Below are 16,034 nucleotides of genomic sequence, written 5' to 3'. Positions count from 1 at the left end.
TTGTGTGAATTCAGCTAAAATACTTCTAAAGCCCTTAATGGTGTTATCGGGATCCTAGATCTGCTGCCACGCGCTGCTTTTCATTGAAGATATTTGCCAACCCGACCCTAAAGAAACGGGACTTTATCAAATGTCTGACGAGACTGACACGGCCAATTATTGACAAATTATTCTTTCAGAGCGCACCCGACTCCCTTGATGAGCAAAGAGTCCCTTGATGAGTGCGTGGTCCCCTCTGTCCCCTGGGCCCCGGGACTGACGCCTATCAGATTCGATTAAACGCTCAGCACTTCTGCGAACAAAGCTGCACGCGTCACATTAGCTCCCATAATGCGCTCATGAACTTTGTAGTGATCACAATGACCTTTAAGAGCTTTTAAGATGCTTTAAATTTCTTTTGAGAAGGTGCAAAGATGATGCATGGCAGGGCCATATACAGTAAACTGTTTATCGCACACTGCTTCTGAGGCTATAGATCAGATTTAATAAACAAAACAGCTAAACTAGATATTCAACAAGGAAACATATTTTTGATCTGTAAAACAACTAAAACGCCAACGGTGCTAGGTCGAAGACACTAAAAATGCAATTTACAAACTAGGAGGTCAGTTTTGAGTACATACAAGTTTGTGTAGAACACAAAAGACCTGCATGATTTAAAGTGATAGTACACACAGAAATAAAAAAAATTGTCATTTATTTACTTTCATGTCATTCAAAACATGTATGTGTTAAGATATTTTTGAGAAATGTTTTAGTTGTTTTGTGTCCATACAATGGAAGTCAATGGGGGGCAATGCTTAAGTGTTCATCAAGATTTCTTCTTTTGTGTTCTGCAGAAAAATCAACGTCATAAAGGTTTATAATGACATGAGGATGAGTAAATGATGACAGTATTTTCATTTTTGGATGAACTACCCCTTCAAGGCACAATCTATAATAGGCCTAATATACAAAAACAGGGGCCATGTTTGAAGAAAAAAAAAAGCCGAATAAAAAACAGTGCAGCACTATATCAGCACATTTAACAGCAAGTTAAATTTCACAGCCGGATTCATGGTTGTTGGTGAATGAGACAGGTTTTAGCGGAAAAATACCACACACAAAAGTGATGCAACTGAATTCACCCGTATCTCTCCCAAGACTGAGCTATTCTGGTTACACCACAACAAATCTTGAGTAAAGACTCAGAAAAGCTATTAGCCTGAAATTTGAACTCTAAGCACTTAATATCTGTCAGGAAAATAATGCTTTATCGGCTATTTGCACTGTGCACTTTTAAGTACTGCTCTCTTATCGAATGCATCGTCATCAGGGGACTTTGAGGCATGACACACACACACTGATAGATGAAAGCGGTTGATGTGCTGGCTTTAGGCAGAGAGGTCACACGGAAGATGGGCCAGAGGGCAGCGCTGCAGCAGGACACACAGCCCGCTTGGTCTGGGTCCAGTTCTGCGGTTTCACAAAATAATCAGCTGGTGAATGACATAATGTTGCAAGTTTCAACCAGAAGCAATCGTACTGATGGAGCTGGTGGGCTACATAACACAAAAAAGACTCAGAAGCACAAATGAAATTGAGCTTTACCATCAAGATATTGGTGATGTGTTAGTGGTTTGAAATTCAGAATTCTTCAACCAAAAAGCACTAAAGGGAAAGCTTCTGTACAATAAAAAGGTCTTGACCTCTAACACGGCGACTGGTTCAGGGTGCCAACGTTTTTTCTCTCCTTTCATGTGCGGCCCCTTCATGGTGCCTGCCAAGTCCACATCCTCTGTAACGAGGGTGTAGTTTCTTAACATTCATCATCACTGAACTCTGAAACTTTATCAGCTCCGGAGCACGGCGCCATGGCCCCGGCCCGGCTCGCTCCAGCTCTCAGATAGGGCTGATAACACACTGATAGATTACAGCAGATTGTTTTACTTTAGGGGACACTGCTGCCTTTAATACTAATACTTAAACAAGACTCACTGCTTATGGAGAGAGAGAGAGAGAGAGAGAGAGAGAACAAGAGGAAAGGCCATAAAAGCCAATTGTAAGTATGCATTTGTGTAAGGGATATACACAAGAAGATTCTTATCAAGATAGGCTCTAACAGTAGCACAGGTTTAAAATGACAGTTTTCGTAGAGATTATACATTCCTTTCCTTTCACAATCTGATTTAATAATGCACAGTATCACAGAAACTCAAATGGTGCATGTTGCTTTTGTGTGCGACTTAAAGTCTCAACATTAAAAAAATGTTGAAGTATGTTTCAGACTTATACGCTCAATCTACTATATTCACACAATACGGATTAGGCTAAAATGTTTATTTAGGTTATACAGCATTAACACAATGGGGCTTAAAGATCGGGAAACACACTCAGTTTCTGCCAATCTCATATTAATCTTGAGTGACAAGTATTGCATACTTCGTATCTTCGAAGACTATTTAGTTTGATCAAATTTATAAAAGAGAGATACAGCTGTACGGTTATTTACGGAAAAACACGAGCTGCTAGAGGTGGGACTAGCGGGGAGAATGGGACAGAACAACAGCACGAGCAAGCAACACATCATCCCTACGTATGACTTAGTTTAACTTACCGCGTGCAGTTCATGTCCGGCATCTTTTAGGACTGGGACCGTGCCATTTATCAGTTTCAAACGATCTCCAAATCCAGTTTATATCCACCGTTTATATAACCTCCATCACTGAAATGCCGTGAACAAGCAGACACACCTAAACTTCACTATCGCGAGAGTAACGACCTGTAGCGCAGCCCATCTTGACGCAGCACAGATAATCTTGATGGTAAGCGGGTCTCGCTCGTCAGTTGGCTCGTGTGCGAGCTTTTTCTCTCCTTGCCTTGCCTTGCCGTGCTTTTCTGGGAGAATGGCCAATAAAAGGAATAGGATCCCTGTGACGACACAGGGATCCAGAATTATAAAAAACTTTCCGTAACAAGTTGGAGTGCTGGGGGAGTGTATCAAGCACAGAAATACTACGTCATACGCCCAACTCGTTTTTTAAGTTTACCATGTTTAGCATGAGAAGCCAGCACGTTTAACAGTGTAGAAGTCAGAATACATGACATAGCATGATACCCGATCTTTTAACATTCAGTTTCACAAAATGTAATTTATTACAGACAGATTATAAGACTACTGCATTCTTTTTCCATACCTGTATATTACTGTAAAATCATAGATACGGATTCACCTGTAAAACAAATCAAACTGGATTGGTTGATTTAGTGTGTCAATCAAAATTTCTGAGTAAGGGGGCAGTTATTGGCCAAGAAAAGCCTTAATGTTAAACAGACTTTATGCTTTACGTCAAAAGTGTAGCCCTACAAAGCTGTGACTAATAAAAAAATTCAATAATATATATATATTTTAATGTGAATGAAATATTAAAGTAACAATACATGGTTTTTAGGAGGATCTTTTGACAGAAATGCAATATAATATACAAAACAATTTCTTCAGAGGTGTATAAAGACATAACCAAATGAACCATTATGTTTGTAATACCTAAGAAAAAGCTATTTATATCTACATACAGAGCGGCCCACATTGAATTCGCCGCCATGTTTTGTATAGCAACCCTAAAAGGACAAACAACTCAACAACACACGTTTCCTCTTCCTCTCTGCTGCGGTATCGTGGTGAAACGGATCGCGGGAAGATCCGTGATCCGTACGGATCGTGCTCTATGGTTCGGAACACACGTGACCCGCGATTAACTGAAGGTTTATTCATCATTGAGTAAAAGAGTAAAACGCGCTCTCTCTCCAGCTCCAACGCGCTCTCGCTCTCTCTCTCCAGTATCTGGACGAGTACAATATTAAAGCGGTTCCAGATAAACAATGACACTCAAAACTGCACCGTCACACAGCTAACATTACACAACAACATATCTTGGTATGTTAGTATGTTACTCACATACTGATCCGAATCAAAGCAACCTCCTCGGGGGAGATTTTGAGACGATCTTTCTCTCCAACGTCTCTCTGCTGGAAAGTATCTCCATAGATGTCTGTGAGTATCTCTGCTAAAAGCCTCAGTACCGCGGGTCCTAACGTGTCTCTGCTGGAAAGACTTTATAATATTAACGCAGGTCCTAGCTCCTGCCTGACTTTTATCTTTCTTTTTATACTTAAAATCCACAGAACGTTTATTTTATGTAATAAATAAGACATAGATCTTTCTACAGTCTTTCTAATGCCCGCAAAATCTCTTCCCTGCGTCAACATGAGAACGACATCTTTTTGTACTGTGGTGGCCACCGTCGTGTTTGGACTGAGCGATTCGTTGCAAATATATAATACAACGCTAGTGGCCGCTGTTAATCAAAAACTGCGCCTTTAAGTTCTTTTTGCATGTCAGTCAAAATTCCTGTATAAACGGCCAGTTATTGGCCAATAAAAGTCGCAATGTTAAAGAGACGTTATTCCATACATCAAAAGTCTAAATAATAAACTAATAAGCAAAACTCATAATTTTTTAAATGTAACAAATAATTCAATTCAAAGTAAAAAAAAAATTTTTAATCTTTTTTAAAGATGTTTCCTGTTTTTCCTCTGCGTTTCACTGTATCTCCAAATAAATAAACAAATAAACACGGTCAAGTGTGTATCATAAGCCCTTCACAAAAAGGTCAGGAACATACAAAAACACACGCGCACACACACACACACACACACACACATTTTGCTCAGAAAGGAACAAAAAAACCTATGGATTATCATTTAATAAACAACTGCTTTCAATCCTATTAATAAATCCTATTAACACTACAAATAAAGAAAAAAATAAAGAAATAGTTTGAAGGTTAAGTCTGAAAGTTTTGATTTCTTTGAAAGTCAACCAAACTGCAGTCAGACAGACAGTAACTGTAACACAAAAAACATTAGTAATATAATAAATGACAATAGCAATGCGCAGTTTATATGCAAAACACAATACATTTTATGCTTAACATTCTATTACTTCCGTTTTCACCAGAAGTGAATTAAAATGCACCTTAACAATCATCCAATCAGCTGTCCTCAACAGCAGAGATCATCCAATCAGCATCATCAACCACAGCGATCATCCAATCAGCTGTCCTCAACAGCAACAGACTCCTGTCACCCACTGCAACACGCCTGTCCACTGTGTTCTGCCTCTTTATTTGGGTCAGATTGAGGTTAGCCTTATCAGAGGCTAGCAGCTCTAAAAATTCACAAAAGTGTGTATGCGTCTGTGTGTGTGTGTGTTAAAGGTAAGGGAGGGTGTGAGAGAAATGTCTGTCAGTTGAGAAACAGCAGAAAGAGTTAACTCAAGCCTAATCGCTCACTTTCTGACAGAGATAGAGCGCAAACAAACCCACACAAACTGATCTGTCCGTGCTTCACACTTAAAATTATAATCCAGACAAACAACCGTCATCGAAAAAAATCCCAATAGCCCCGTACATTCTTAATAGTTTGCATCAAGCGCTTTATCAGCAGCTCCCATGAATAATCCGTACGGTAATTTCTTTTCTTTCTCCTTTTTGTTCCTGGCATTTTGGTAGAGCGAGATAAGGCATAAAAAACAACAGAAGGGCTAAGAGAGTGAAAAAGAGAGATAGATAACATTGATATCAACTCCTACACAACGCAGTCATTTCCTTATCAGAGCTTTTTATCATGCTTTCGTTATTTTTTCTTCTTTTTCTCCTTTGCCTCCACTCCCAGTTCTTTGTAGACCAACTGAAAAAGGTCTGCTGCCCTTAAAAATCCAGGCAAGGTTTTGGTATCAAATTAACCTTATGCAGGCTTTTTACGGCCCGCTAATGTAAATAATTCAGCATGCGGTGACACGCGGCTGGAGAGATTGCCGTGTCAGAGGGACCGTCGAGATTTTGTGAACATTTACTCCTGTTAAAATAAAACCATGTTTTCCGTTCCAAACTTTAGTGGGAAAAAACAGCCGTGACTTAGATGCAAACTAATAATTTCTGTACTAGCGTAACACCCACAGAAAGTATAAAGGGCTCTCTAATCTATCAAGGTCAGTTACAGTGCCCTGAACAAATACTGCGTTGTTTAAGAGAGCGGTTTAAGTGAGCTCTCTATGTAAGCAGAGAACGGACGCTTAGACAGAAACACAGGAAGATAGACGGACAGATAGTCGGTCAGACGGTAAAATAGACAGAAGGACAGAATTTCCTTGCTAATCGACCTGATTAGCTCATCCGGTATTAAAGGGATTGTATACCCAAAAAGGAAAATTCTGTCAGTAGTATTTATTTTCCCTACTATGGCAGTAAATGGGGGATGAGATCTGTTTGGTTACTGACATTCTTCCAAATATCTTCCTTTGTGTTCAGCAGAACAAAGAAATGTATACAGGTTCGGAACAACCTGAGGGTGAGTAAATGATGACAGAATTTTCCTTTTTGGGTGAACCATCCCTTTAAAGTTCTAAAAATTGTATTCCCCCTGATGTCACTTCAAACCAGCATGCTGCAATCTTTTCTTCACAACTCTTGCCATTTCATGACAAACTTCGCCCCTCTGACATCAAAAATGTGATCCAGGAATATCACAGCATGAGAGGCAAAATCCAACAGGAAGAACTATGCACCGATACCACCCAATAATCGGTATCGGTTAATATAAAAGCACATTTTCACATTATCGGACGATAGTTTAAAAACAGCCGATGATCAGGGCCGATATATCCTGTCAATCAAAACAAGACAATGAATGCAATGAATTGGTGCACTGTATTTAGAAAATGTTAAGAAACATCACCAGTTCAATATAAATGGTCATTATTTGAATGAACAACATTCAGAAAGTTAAGAAATATTTATTTAATCTTTAGAATCAGTATTGGCAGATATCACTCTGAATAATCGGCTATCGGTATCAGCGGAGAAATTTAGTATCGCTGCATCTCTAGGAAGAATGTTTACGACTGCATGGTGGAAAAAATAACACTGAGGATAGTGTGAGAAAGACAGACAAAATTGAAGTGGTTTACTGTACACAAAGGACTTAATCAGTTTCATCAGTACGGTATCTCTGTGAAACAATCGGTAATACAGATGCACCCTGGAAGAGTGTGTTATTGCAGATGGGAGGTCATCAGCAGTGATACAGCTGCCTACGCACTGCCTGGCTACTTCCTCTGGTTGCTGTGGGAAATCAGAGGTCATCCGGCTACAGGTGTTGCCATCCCTGCCCATTTCCAGCATCGCTGACTTTGTCCGAATAATAACAGACACAGTAAGTCGAGTACAGTAAGTGTTTCCATGAGAGTACGTGTGTGTGAGAGAAAGAGTGAAGTGTTTAGACGGTGCATGTTTATGCAGATGGTGATGTGATTGTGCGTTGTAGAGTGTCATTCGACAAGATTCCAAATGTAATAGTCCCCGAGAGGCACTTGAATGGAGTCATTCCTCCATCTCACCCCGAGAGCCCCCCCCCCTCTCGACCCTCAACCCCTTCTAAAACTTTCTTATTAACTGCACCATCTCCAATCTGCCCCCTCTGGTCCTCCGCTCTACTTCTCAAATAAACCTACAAAGAAAGAGAAATTAACGTAGGGGATGTTTTTCTCCCATCTGTCCGACTCTTTTTCTAGATAGCTGAGAAAGGAGTGAAAGAGAGAGAGGGGGAGAGATGGGGAGAGGGAAAAGGAGCAAAAGAGAAAGAGGCAGAAAAAAACATAATTTATCTGTGTATTATCAAGAAAGGCAGACACTTTAATCAGTCAGCTATGAAGTCAGTATTTCCATTCTTATCTGTTGCAGGAGTGGAAATGGAGAGCAGATAGTGTGCTGGGAGCCCATCGGTGGGCAGGAATGATAATGGGAGAGAGAGGGCTGGCTATTGGACCGCTGTGTCAGCTCTATCTGCACCCATTATCAAGGGCCTTATCGGCGCTGCCATCAGCCAAGCTGTAATGGGGCCAGTTCAACTTTCCACATTATCATACCGCTAAGACCTGGTTCAGTGAGGCTAGAGGTCTGACTGGAGACATGGGCAGAAGGGGGGGATCGGAGTCAGTGGGGGGGTGGTAGAGACAGAAAGAGGAGACAGTTGTTGGGGGGGTGGCAGTCCGCCGATATGGTACAGTGAAAGGAAAAGCGGGGTGGGGGAGAAAGAGAGTGAGATAGCTGGAGATAGAGAGAGAGAGCTAGGGAAGGCCAGAAATGGAAAAAAGTTAGATATGGTCAGGGAGGGGCTTGTGGAAAGGGGCGGGGTTAAAAAAGGTCAAACTACATTCTGGGTAGAAGAGAAAAGGTGAGGTTAAAAGGCCTAAAGTCCACCATTGTCACATCACATGCATTTATATTCTAATAAATGATTTAGTACTACCAGTCTTATCAAACTATAATCATCTCTGTAACAATAATATTTTCATTGCGATTGTTTAAAAAGATAACACTCTATGGATGATGACCTTTGAAAGGCAAGATTTCATTTTAGATAGTGTAAAGAGACTGATACCGTGCGCTGGAAATTGAAGCCACGCAAGGATTACTCATTAAAAAGCTGGTTGGCACACTCAGACCAAACAATACATTCCTAAATGGCACATGACAGTACTAACTGACCCATTTGAAGTTTTTTGAAAAATCCTCCTGACCTTCTCGCTAGCATGTGACATGCATTACTTTTTCCCACCACAACCAACATGGAATATTTGCCTTACAATCCTACTCCAAGCACTCTGTCCAAGGATCCACACATTGACAGTCAGCTTCTAAAATGCAAACCCGTGATATACAGAATTTTACAGGTTTTTTTTTTTTTTACAAATTGTGCACTTATTTTTGAAATACGATTAAAAATGGCACATTTGAAAGACTGCAAATTTACAAGAGAAACATTTCATTTTACTTTAAAAATATTTTTCGGTATTTTTCTGCCGACCCAGCTGCCAGAATTTTTATTTTTACAGGGCACCCAATTATGTGAAAGACTAAGAGATGGCAAAGACGCATGAAAATTGTGAAAAAAAGGCTTCATATATTCATTTTTAAACTGATCCTAAAATACACAAAACATGCATTGTGTTGTTTAATAAAGCAATAAGCCCCAAGAAGCAGTGGGTTACAGTGCATTTTATAACAACTAAGGGCGTTGTGGCACGACGCGAAGCGGAGTGCCTAAAACCCGTAGCTGTTATAAAATACACTGTAACCCACTGCTTCGAGGGGTTTATTGCTTTTATAAAACGGTTATTCCATATGCTTAGCAAGGTTTCATAAAATAAAGTAAATAAAATTATATTTAGGCTATGTGGTGCGGTCAGCCATTATATATTGAGGTATTTTATAATGGCTTAGAACTCCGCTCAGCCAATCAGAATCAAGGACCAGAACTGACCGTTTTATAATCATGTTTATAAAACGGTCAGTTCTGGTCCTTGATTCTGATTGGCTGAGCGGAGTTCTAAGCCGTTATAAAATACCTCAGTAACCCACTGCTTCTTGGGGCTTATTGCTTTAATATGAACTTGTTTTCTTTGCCATCTTCAAGATCTGCAAACATTGCATCTTTTTTTCTTTGTCTAGTTTGTCCAGTTTTCTGCAAATAAATGTCATTTGGAATGTAGGAGAAATGTTGTCACTAGTTTAATGAAAAAAACGAATAAATGAAAATAGTTTGAGTGGTCTCTTAAAAATTTCAGCAGCTCTATGTACAATTTTAGAGAGACATACAAATGTTGATGAATCCTATGTTCATTCAATACAGAATGCATAAAGTTCAACTTATTTGATTGCATTGAGAAATGAGATTTATTTGACATGTTTAATCACACAAAATGTATTTATTGCACTTATTAGTTCAGGCCTTAAAATCAAAAATCCTACACTTTATGCATTCTATTTGCCACAATTAAAATCCAGAGAAAGTTTAATTTTTACTCTCCAGCTATTAGGAGCTATACATCTGGTCACTCCCATTTCTGACACATCTTTAAAAACAGATTAAGATTAATATATATATATATATATATATATATACAGTATATACATATATGTATTGTATTATATTATATATATATATTTAAAATTGTATATGGATTGCATGAATCTGTGTAGTCAAACCTAAAGTTTAAACAGATATATACAACACGTAACAAAGTATTGTGTGTACACTTTATGTAAGAATACCTACAAATGAGATCAAGTAGGCCAAACAGGTCAGCTGCCAAGCAATGACTCACATGGCCTACACACAAGCTGACCAATCCTAAGGCTAAATGATGTCACAAACATACATCAGAAGGCGGGAGAGGTCTGCCTTCTCTTTCTAGAGCCGGCCAAGTGAAGTGTGTGAGTGCGGAAAGTGGAGAAACTCTGGTCTAGACCACCTCTGTTCAGAGTTTGCTCCCTAGAGGCGGTCTAACCTCTCCTCTTTCTGGGGCCTTTGTCCCAGCTGCCCTTATTTTCTTATCGCTTCTCTTTCCACCTCTCCTTATGAAACATGCCCGGTGTTCCCTTCCCACAAGAGCCTCATGCCTGGCATACAGTATAACACCTAAGCCTGTGCTCTCTGCATGGCGAGCAACAGAGATCCTCATGAAGAAAGTTAACCTGAAGACTAATATCTTTCACAAACTGCTGGATAAAATATGTGCGAAACTACATATCTTCAAAATGGAATAGTTACAGTAGTTGTTTGTAAGTCAATTGGTAGAGTAGCGTGCTAGCAAGCCAAGGTCATAAGTACCATTTCCAGGGAACACACATACTCATAATACCACTTTGGATAAATATGTCCGAAAAAAATGTGTAACTGTAAATGAAGTGAAATGCGAGTAAAACCGCTCTTGGTAACCAACAAAGTTACACATAACACTCGAGAACAGAAACTCACTTGAACGCCACTGGGACGTAACCTACAGATTTAATCTATGGCCTTATGGATTAGACCAACGCACCCATCTGAAATGTTTGCATAAAATCCCCTTCGGGTTATCGCCCACGATCCTTTTAAAGGAAACAACAGCACATAGTGTCACTCACGAACTTTATGTTCTTATTTAACACTACATCAAACTGATAGCCCACACCCCCAACCACGGCAATTTAGAACATCAAATAAAGAACACGACATCAAACCTCGCCATGGAAATCTTTCCATCTAATCAACCGTGTTAGCATGATCCACATCAAAAATGACTCCTCCACTTCGGACGAATTATCATATCTCTACTCTCCTTAAGAAGCAAGTCATTAACTCCAACCAAAAAGCACAAAAAAACTCTATTACGCCCGCCTTCTGAACAAATGCTCTCCTTTCTGCGATGGCAAATCTCACCTCCATTTCCTATCAAAAACGGCACATAAAATAAGTCACTCCATGAGATGCTATGTGATAACGGTGCATTAAAAGATTACCGCCTTGTTTCCATTTTGTTTTTAATTGCATTGGGGCCAGAGGCTACAGGATCCTTAATAACGCATTAATATTTTATGCTCATCCGCTGCTTGCGAATACGCGCAACAGTAGTTGCGCTCGAGAGTTTCTGCATGTCTTGACGTTTGGCAAGGTTGGAGTTGGGGTTGAAGGGTCTTATAGAACTTCTGTGGCACACTGACAAATATGGCACTGACTGTTTTAACAGATAAATCCGGACAGCACTGTTCAAAGTGACATCATTTCTGAAGTGTTATTTACTTTCACAACGGAAGATCTGAAATTGTAGTATAGTTGCTGTGGGTCATGCAAGCGATGCAGAACTTTATTACAAAATATTATGTTGAATTTCCCCTTGACCATTGGCATCGGCTTTAAATGTGACTCATTTTTTTACTTGGAGGTGAATCACAGTATGATGATGATTATTATTTGTATTTATTAATAAGTATTCCTATTACTGATACTGTGGCTTGTTGATGAGAGGTTTGGTATCACTGATCTACGTGATCTGACCCACAATGAGCTATACTCGCCACAAAATTTTGATGGGCTAGTAATAAACCATTAAGCAACCACTGTGAACACCCTAGCAACCACTCATAACACCCTAAAAGTGAGTTTTACTATATATTTTATAGAGAATGTAAAAATCCATCATCTTTCAAAGATAATAAGAAATTATATATACAAAAAAGAATATTCTTTAACCTCCTGTCATTTCAAACCTGTATGGCTTTCTTATGAGGAACACAAAGAAGATATTTTGAAGAATGTTGGCAACCAGAATACATTGGATGTTATTCACTTCCATTGTATAAACACCAAACTATGGAGACATTTCTCTAAATATATATTCGAGTAAATAAATGATTGATGACATGGTTTTTTGAAGGGTGGACGATGCCTTTAACACTTATATTGCATGACACAATCATACACATTCAAATAATGTTACATTTAACCCCATTAAAAACAAAGGAAGAAGTGAGGTGCTAATGGGTCAATGAGGGTAGTGTTATCATAACTCACTTTGACTTCCCCTTGCGCAAACATTTTAAAAGCACAATAATTCATCAACACCCAAAGGCTTTTTCTTTCACCCTGGCAACCACAAGTCACTTCCTAAACATTAAATTCAAAGCTACAGTTAAAGCTTTATGACATCATTTTCAGCCCACACAGAGAAAGCGGTCTCAGCCAATCAGGGGGGGATTTTGGACTGAACCAATCAGCTGTATTGACCATTCGAACTAAATTACACAGCATGTAACTACACACATTTTAGTTGAAATACACTATTTTACAAACCACTATATTTAAAAGTCTGTTCAGTATTTGTCAGGTCTTAAAGATCTGAAATATCTTTGTCAGGTCAAATTCTAAAAATTGGTCAATGGCTTTATTCCACCCTTCAGATTTTTTTCCTTATGTCTACAAAGAGATATCGTTAAATAATGAATAAAAATAGGCCAGGTCTAAATGGTCTTGCTTTAAAGATTATCAGATACTTGAAGCATCGATTGTTATGTTTTGTTTTATCTATAATTCATAAAAGCCGTCCTTGGCTTTGCAACGTGTTATAAAAAACCTTCATAACTTTTTCTCAGTGTGTGCACCCACTATCGCTCATCATCTAATATCTCGCAGCAAATCGACATTTCAGGCGCATTGCTGACGCAACAATCTTGTTTCGTTTCTCAAGGCAAAGAGCCGAATACTTTTTTCACTGTTTTTCACCAAAATGCACTCAACAGATTATATCGCTGAACAAAAAAACCCTGCATCTCAATGCTATCTTACACAAGATCTACAGTGAGTAATATGTGGAATTAGTTGATTTAATTAAATTAATCAACTACAATGGTTGTTAGGAGGAAAAACAGGGGCGGTAACAGAAATGAAAGGGGGGGCTAGGGTAAAAAACTCTTTCACACCTATCATCTAATTATACAACAACATTAATCACATTAGGGCTGGAACTGATTGCCAGGGTCCAGGGCCCTGCTGTTTTTTACGTGTAGCTTTGTTATTGCAGCACAGCCTTAGCTCCTGCCTGCTCTGGGCTGATAACAACTTTTATCTCACTTGGCAATCTCTATCTGTACCGGAGATCAGGCCCCATGGCTTTATCAAAAGTTCACATCAAGCTAAAAGCAGAACAAAGAAGGAAAACACACAAGCAAGAACCACCAAGTGTGTATATATGTGTGTGTGAACGTGTGAAAATATGTGTGCGCAGGCCTGTGATCTTTCATGTTCTGAAATATTTTTGGCTGAGTAATAAACTAACCCTCGGGTCAAATGACCCCAAGAAGCAGAACCTGACGGCATCAAACCTCTGAGAACAGTTTCAACAAAAACAGGAAGAGATCCCATCAGTCGTCCACACTTTCAAAAGTGCAACCCTAAGGAGGTTGTTACTCAAACAAGTGCATTGTCTGGAGCGCGGCGGCCCCCGCTTCTCAAACATCCTCGGGCCCCTGATGCCAAATTCTGGGACCTCACGAATGATTCATGCTGACCTCTCTGAGCAGTTCGAATGATGTCACTGTTATCGCTGAGAATCTCTTCTGTGTTATCTCCCAATCATCTCAACGGCTCTCTTATCGGCCCCCATGATCTCACTGAGGCAGCTGCTTTTAAAACGCAGAATACATCCATCTACCATTTCTGTATTCCTGCCTCTCTCTCCCCCTGTCTTATCGGCCTTGCCATCCTACTCCCCCCTTATCTGCCTTTCTCTCTTTTTTTAAACTTATCTTGAGATACACCCAGCCAGACCCAAACAACAACAATACAAACATGACAAAGATGAGAACGCTTCAGCCAAATGTAATTATAATCCCAGCCCCCACCGCCCCCCATCGCTCGCGCTATCTGCTCGGAGATCGCCTGCTCACCTATCTTGTCTCCCATCTCAACCACCAAAATATAAACCCTGGGATGTGGCCCCACTAGGCCGAGAGCTAATCTTTCCATCTGGGAGGGATGGATAATCTATCGGAGCGATCTTCACCATTGGGAGAGTAAAGCACAAAAGACACACAAAAATATTTCCTGTCAACACAGACTTCCATGATACCGGATACTTCTTTTAGAGCGGCCGGGAGTGTTATCCTTCCAGTAAAAGTGTAACAAAACAATCTAAATCTAAAAGTGTAACAAAACAATCGCACACTTATTACACGCAATCGTATTGACGTCTATATATATATGAAAAAAAGGCGAGACAGATAAGATGTTCCTATCCGTTTCTGAGTTTGATGGTGGTGGGGGAAGGGGGAGGTTCCACCTTCTTTTTATGAGACGTCATGAATGACATCGGCTTTATCTGGCACCGAATCCGAGATGCTTTTCCAACATCTTCATTATGAGATGTCAATTTGGGACGTATGGAACTCGTGGGGCTGTATCCACGTGCACTTCAAAAGCAAGCAGATCTGAAATCTTCACGTGATTTGATGCTTAAAGGAAAGATAAGAAATGTTTATTCTGGATTGATCAAAACATCAGCTATGAATGTTGTGTGTGTTGTTGATTTGTCAACACCCACGACTGAAGTAGTAACACTGGTTCTGCCAATCAGAGCAGCCCGCTGGGCACAAAAACTAGAAGTTCTCCAGAAAGCAGACATAGCTTTATATAAGATATCGAAAAGTAGAGGGTCATCAGGCCATTGGCATTACTGCCCAATATGCTGAAATAACTTCTCAGTCACTTAAACAAACCTTGATACACTCAGCGGTATATGCTAATGCTGCCTTATCACACCATTTTTCTTTTCTATTCGTGAGTCGCTTTCTGCCTTTGAATCACATTCATATTTATTTTTTTCGAGGAGCCCTTTCAAACTCAACCTCCAAGATATTGCTACTGTGCTTATCGCCCGAAAGCATCACTGCTGGATGAAGAACTGAAACAGGGCCTGGCACCAGAGCAAAACGACTTTGCAGCACTGTTGGTTCTTTTGAGAACGTGTGTGTGACAAGGGTCAAAGAATTTTATTTTTACTTTCTAAATGTATAACGACAACAACATGTCACATTTCCTAGTAGGTGCTTACATCTAATACAGCTTGCGTACATAAATAGTGTAAAATGAAGTCTGGTTTGGAAGGTGTCTGAACATTACAGAGTTAAATGGATTGATGAAAAAGATCGAATTGTAACGCGCTATCTCCAGAAGAGATCAGCTGGGCGCGCTATCTGACGCCTCATCTCTGGAAAGAGAACTGAAAAGCCGGGGGAAAATGCAACAGCAGCCTCGCTGCAGCCACAGACAGAAAACAAATAAAAGATCCAATTTTAATCCTTATCTCGGCTGGGATCGGATCGCTGTTTATCTGAACTCATATCGTCTTTTTCAGAGAACAGTGACGTTTCCCCAACCGTATTAAACAGGAAGCCACGGTTACGCTTTGGTTGGCTTTGGAGCAAGCGAAAACACTTTATCGACGATAAACGAAATAAACTAAAACAAGAGACAGTTTAATCAACTTATTTGCTACAACCTACCTAAATATAGGTTGTTTCAGTTGTGTAAATAAAGCTCGCGTTTATTGAGTAACTTTAGTTGTGGCAGCATGCTGCTGCATTGTGTGAGCTTTCCAAACGCTACTGGTTACTATG

At 39.8% G+C, this 16,034-nt stretch overlaps 1 protein-coding gene across 2 annotated transcripts in view; it reads right to left on the bottom strand.

Moving 5' to 3' along the window:
- The window catches only part of zfpm1 (zinc finger protein, FOG family member 1), a 68,545-nt gene that overhangs the window by 51,814 nt on the left and 697 nt on the right, over window positions 1–16,034 (bottom strand). The window lies entirely within an intron of this gene.

The sequence above is a fragment of the Triplophysa rosa genome, linkage group LG12 (genome assembly GCF_024868665.1).
Source record: "Triplophysa rosa linkage group LG12, Trosa_1v2, whole genome shotgun sequence".
Lineage (NCBI taxonomy): Eukaryota > Metazoa > Chordata > Actinopteri > Cypriniformes > Nemacheilidae > Triplophysa > Triplophysa rosa.
This window is presented reverse-complemented; position numbering and strand designations above follow the sequence as displayed.